Source organism: Oreochromis niloticus, linkage group LG2 (genome assembly GCF_001858045.2).
Source record: "Oreochromis niloticus isolate F11D_XX linkage group LG2, O_niloticus_UMD_NMBU, whole genome shotgun sequence".
NCBI lineage: Eukaryota > Metazoa > Chordata > Actinopteri > Cichliformes > Cichlidae > Oreochromis > Oreochromis niloticus.
Genome location: NC_031966.2, coordinates 14,157,487 through 14,163,486, shown reverse-complemented (window position 1 = coordinate 14,163,486; position 6,000 = coordinate 14,157,487). Strand labels below are relative to the sequence as shown.

Below are 6,000 nucleotides of genomic sequence, written 5' to 3'. Positions count from 1 at the left end.
AAAAACAAAGAATTACCAGATTTTTTTTTTTTTTTTACCTTATTTTTGTTTTTAAGAAAAATAAGAGCCACATATGAGGATATTCGTTTAAAATTTTGATAGAACAGTAACAGTATAATGTCCTCGTAAGTGGATATCAGGCCCTTGTAGAGCAAAATTGAGTATTTTGGTCTGAATAACCGAAAATGTGATGTCCACATATGTGGACGCCAGGTCCTAGGAGGTTAAAGCCTACTGGTTTCACAGTTCCACAGGGTCAGAGGTTTTGCTGTCTGACTAAACTCTCTGCTTTATATCTATCCAATTAGGGCAGAAAAACAACAACAACAAGATTGTTTATTATTTTCACGCCCCATCATCACTCTAAATTCAAATGATGCTTGGTGTTACAGATGTTGGATTTTTTTAAAGGTCTTTTTTTGTTATTTTCAAGCTTTTACATAGTTTCCTACTCAAACAATCCAAATGTTGATAAAGTTATTGAAAAAGTTGTTACTCTTAGTACAACCACAACCCTCACTGTCAATCAATCTGTCCACTTAATTACAAACACTAGATGGCAGCAATGTATCAAATTATTAAAGGAAAGTGGGACGTCTTAATAAACCACTCACTTGTTTACTCTAATGAGTCTGAAATTCTGTTTTGCCTCAGCCAGTGCCAAACACACAGGTAGATTGCATATTTCACTGGATAGCAAATGAACAGTTGAATCCTGCAGGATATCTATGAGAAATGGACTGATGTTTTCGCTGTCAGCCAGTTTATTGATGACCTATTGGCTTCTCAAATCAATAGACCGTACATTTCCTCAGTGACCAGAGAGCAGAAAGAAAGGTTACTTCTTGGCGCAAACAGTGACCCCCCCCCCGCTGATTTGGAACAGATTGAATTAGAAACTCCATCAGTTGGAGGCTCGGCCACTTCCTGAGCGCCATGCTGTGACACTGGATTGGATCTCCCTCAAAGGAAATCATCTCCAAAAGTCTGTATTAACACCATCTTGCCCCCCTGCCAAGTTAGGCCAACCTGTTCCACTTGTCTTTTGCCAGGATTACAACTGGCACAGACGGAAGCAGGTACCTTGAAATGTGGGCCAGGGCACAATTCTCCAAAGGAGGGCTTCTGATTAATTGAACCTAAGGATATGCAGCCTATAGCTAATGACAGATACTAAGTGCAGGTGCCATGTTGACACAAAGAGCTCTCCATCTAGCTGCAGGTGACTCATTTTGCTCTGAGGGTAGGGCAGGAATTCCTTTGGAGCTTCAGCTTGCAGAGCTATGCGGCCCATATGTACAACCTTTGAACACTGACAGTGTACAGGGAGATGTATATGTTGTGATCAATATCTCATTTGAACAACTTCTGCAGGATTCAATTCAAATTCCATTTCATTAAAAATATTCCCATCAGCTGATCATTATCTATACTCTCAATTAAATGCCACTTTCCCTGTTCAGTGAAGATTGGTGACAAATGAAATAGGTGGTAATGGTTAGATGGCAATGGTCTACTAACCCTGCAGTCAATTTTAATCTGCTGTCTACAAGCTAGCTATTTCATTCTGTAAACAAGTCATGCTTTTGCCTCTTTGTCCCATGCTGCTGATAGCTAATGATGTTTGATGGCCTAGTGGGAGGCTTGCAGCCAAATACAGCGACAGTGTGAGAGGTAATTATTGTGAATATGTAAACACACACTTCACATGCACACACCTGCAGTTTATCATACAGATCTAGGTGTGTACACATTCTTCATAAAGTCATGTGCACAAGGGCATGTTCATTGTGTAGAAATACAGATCCTAAGTGCTGCAGAAAGATTACACAAAGGCAGTTAGGCAGAGTTTTTCTCCCTGGAGACAGAGAGAGCCTGTCTCTAGTGCTGCAGAAATGATCTCTAACTGCCTTCTGTTGTAAGTATGCTCATGTTAATGGCATTTTAGCAACAAATGGCATGCAAAATGCAGTAGCTGGAGAGTGGGTGTGTGCATATTTATACATTCACGTGTGTGCATGTGTGTGTTTGGGAGTGCATTTTGTGTGGATTGTGTGCTGGCATTTACAGCTGTGCCTGGATATCATGAGAATACATCGGTCTCTGTAGCTCAGGCAGTGCAAGCAGCTGAACCAGTCACTTCTGATTATACTTATCACCCTCTTCTGAGAGCACAGGAAGCTGGAGAGAGAAGAATGGAAAGACAGAGAAAGAGGGAAGAAGAGGCATGAGGAGGAGAGTGGGAAAGATGGAAAGAGGGCAGGGGAAAACGAGAATGTGTGGCTAAGTAAGTTGTAAAAACTTACAGTCAAAATGGGGTTTCTCCATGACGAGCCACACTTGAAACGATATGAGCCTCACAGAAAAGATAAGGCAAATATTTAATAGTGTAGCCAACAGAATAGAGAAGTACAGCTGCTCCACGTGAACCTGTATGCCTTAGAGGATGCACTGCAAGTTGAACATTGAAACTGATTGAGCTTTAAGTGGTACAGAGTTATTACAGCCCAAGAGGTCTGGACTACTGCCATTTGGTGCACAAACTTGCCCCGGGATAAGTTTATGCAACAGCGTAGTAAGATTATTATTTTTTGTTAAATCTACGTTTATTCTTCTGTAGGTGATGTTGAGGTCTCTGTCTTCCCTTGGGCATTTTTTTTTTCTCATCCGTGCAGCTCTTGCCATTTTTAAATTATTCCAAGGCTTAATTCATTTTAAAAGCAATGTCTTGGCAGCAGAGAAGTATCCTCTATGTGGTCTTCATTATACATGGGGATTTGAAAAATATGGAGGGAGCCAGTGTGTGGGCGAATAGACCAGGGATTCGAGAATACCCATAAAGATCACAGTGTTATCCTTTTATCATCTAACCTTTCCTATTATCTTTAACCTGGTAAAGTTTTATCTTATTATAGCGTTCTTTGAAATTTTAAAAACTTGACACGTTAATTGCCCTCTCATTTTTCCTCAAGTAGCACAATCTCTCTGATGATCACAGAAATAGAAACTATGACATCCAATAATAAAGCATCCTTGTAATAACACTTAAGATTTCTCAAAGGAGATACAACTGGGGGAAAAACAACTCATCTGCCTTGTATTAGAACCGGTGACATTTCATGTTTGTTAATGGAGCTGGAAGTAGACAAATTTTATTGTCAAATACACTCACTGCTCAGTTTGCCAGGTACACTTGGTCAGTTGCTTGTTAACACCAAAATTTAATCACCCAATAAAATTGCAGCAATTCAGGTATTTTGACAAGCTGCTGAAAAACAACCATCAAAATGGACAAGAGAGGCGATTTAAGCTCTATGGCAAAAAAGAGAAAATATCTAGTACGGAAAATTGTTAATTGCCAGAGGTCAGAGGAGAATGGCCAGACTGCTTTGAGATCATAGGAAGGCAACAGTAACTCACATAACAGCTCATTACAGGAAGGTTATGGGGGAGAGCATCTCTGAACATGCCCAACAGACTGAACTGTGAAACAGATGGGCCATAAGACCCACACTGTCAGCTAAGAATAGTAAAACAGGAAACTGAAATTACATTTCATGCAAGATCACCAAAATTGAACAAGAAAACATGGGTCTATCCTGTCCTGCATCAGTGCTTCAGGCTGTTGGTGGTGATTTGGTGTGGGATATATTTTTCTTGACACACTTTGGGCCCCTTAGTACCATCTTAGCATCATTTATATGCCGCAGCCTTCCTGAGTAGTGTTACTGATCATGCTCACTCCTTTATAACCACAGTGTACCCATCTCCTGGTATCTGCTTCCAGCAGGATAATGTGCCATGTTACAAAGCTCAGATCATTTGATACCGGTTCTTAAATATGACAATAAGTTCGCTGTACTCAAATGGCCTCCACAGTCACCAAATCTCAACCAACAGTGCACCTTTGGGATCTGCAGCAAATGCGTGATGCCGTCATGTCAAAATGGACAAAAATATCAAAGGAAGGTTTCTATGTAGGTTTCCAGCATCTTGCTAAATCTAACCCATGAAGAAATAAAGTAGCTGTGAGAACAAAAAGTGGGGCCAATGCAATATGAGCAAATAACGTAGCTTGTTAATGTATTTCTCCTTAGAAGATTTCTTCTTCTTTAAACATTTTTGCTTAAGTAAAATTTTCAGTGTAGGATTTCATGTTTGCCAAACAAAGTAAAAAAAGTATTACTCTAAACTCAAAGTATCATGGCTAAATGATCTTTTTTGTCGAATTAAATTAAAGCCATATTGAATGTTCTAATACCTCGTTGGATATATCAGTTTAGAACAATGTATCATAAACTAGTACAAGATTTTGTGTTATTGACCCTCAGACCTCTTGCACTAACTCACTGTGTTTGAGTTAACCTCGCCCTTGCGTTACAGGGGCGGGACTTGTCTTGGGGTCCTACCGTGTGACTCCACACACCTGGAGGTAATGAGCTCACCAGTTCCAGATCACCTAATCTGCTGCCACTACTTAAGGCGATGGTTTGTCTTCAGTCTTTCCTGTACCGCTGAACTAACAACAGCAACTGAAGCTGGTGCGCTTGCTTGTTGTTTTGTTATGCTTTCTCTTTGTAAGTCACTTACCTTGTTGTCCTTCAGCGCAGATTGCCTGGAGATCAGAGAGCTGAGACTTTTATTCGGTGTGAGAGACTCTGAAGAGAAGAGGAACTGTGGAATTGCCTGTCTGTTTGGAACCTAGACTTCACTGGCTGACACCTTTCCCTTTTTACCCTTGGTGTTTTCAATAAACCTGTTAAACTTTTCCTCTCAAGTCCAGCCTTTGAGTCCAGTCCGCCTGAGTGGCCATGACATACTGTTTGTAAAATGTTCAGAAGTAAATTGGTGGAGTGAATTATAAAATAGAAGTGGTAACACTTTTGTTTTATATATATATTTTTTAAAAATATTTTTACCTTTGATTTTCTTATATTTTTGGCCATTAGTTTAAGTTCAGGCACCAAAATTACTTTAAGCTCAATTTGTTTTACTTACTACTACTAAAAATGGGACTAATACCACAGGTTTTTAATATGTAATACAAAGATAACAGGCATTGTACTTTTATGTACACTACTCACTTTCTGTTATTCAAAATTCAGTAAATGAACGCACATAATTGTACATTACATCGGAGTCTAATATGTGAACCTGTGTGAATTACACCAAGAGCTCTTTGATATAACTGGAAACTCCACCACAGTGTTGGATGTTTACTCCTCGATGTTTTTGTCAGTTTGTGTTCTTCGCAGCTGTAATTATCTACTTCCCCTGAGGACAAATAAAGTTCATTGTACTTGTAAGGGTCTTGTTTATGGAAAGTGACTCAGTGCTCAGTGTCAACAACTCCGTTGTTGTATTCTGGGATCCAGCAATGCTAATGACATTGTTATCAACTCTGTTGACAGCTCTACATCTTGTTTGCCGAGTACTCAGATGAATTGTTGCTTGTGATTCGTGAGCTGCTCCAGTCAGCTGATTAGATCAAATAATCATGAAATGAAATCATTTCATTTTACTCAAAGTTAAATAAAGCAGTGATGTTATTAGATAAAAATTATTAATGCGATGGAAATGCTGTGGAAAAAAAGGCAATAAAAGCCCCCGTGTTTTTGTCCCCCTTCACCCTTTTTTCTTTTCTTTTTTTTTTTTTAGATAAAAACCATTTAATTATTTATCAAAGTTTGCGTTGCCATTTATAGGCACATGATGCATCAAGCAAATATGAGCTACATTAAGAATTTATATCAGATTCAGAACTGTATGTTGCGAATAAACAAGATTCTTTTTTTAACAGATGCAAATAGAAGTGCATTAGAAAAATCTGTTGAATTATAAATTTCTTTCCTGCGTTTCAAGGATTTATATTACTTATTGTTGAATCCATTATATTTGGTGACTCTTTACTGCATGTCTTCCATTTGCTGGATTTCCCTCTTCCTATGTCTATGTTATATTAATGTGGATTGACGCAATTTTGAGGGTAAGCTTTACTCT

At 38.9% G+C, this 6,000-nt stretch overlaps 1 long non-coding RNA gene across 1 annotated transcript; it reads left to right on the top strand.

The window, feature by feature from the left end:
- The first annotated feature begins 1,848 nt into the window (after positions 1-1,848).
- LOC106098095 (uncharacterized) lies at positions 1,849-4,866 on the top strand. The gene is made up of 3 exons (XR_001224195.3): positions 1,849-1,918; positions 4,384-4,541; positions 4,611-4,866. It is a non-coding gene; the product is annotated as an uncharacterized LOC106098095 (long non-coding RNA).
- Positions 4,867-6,000: the final 1,134 nt, after the last annotated feature.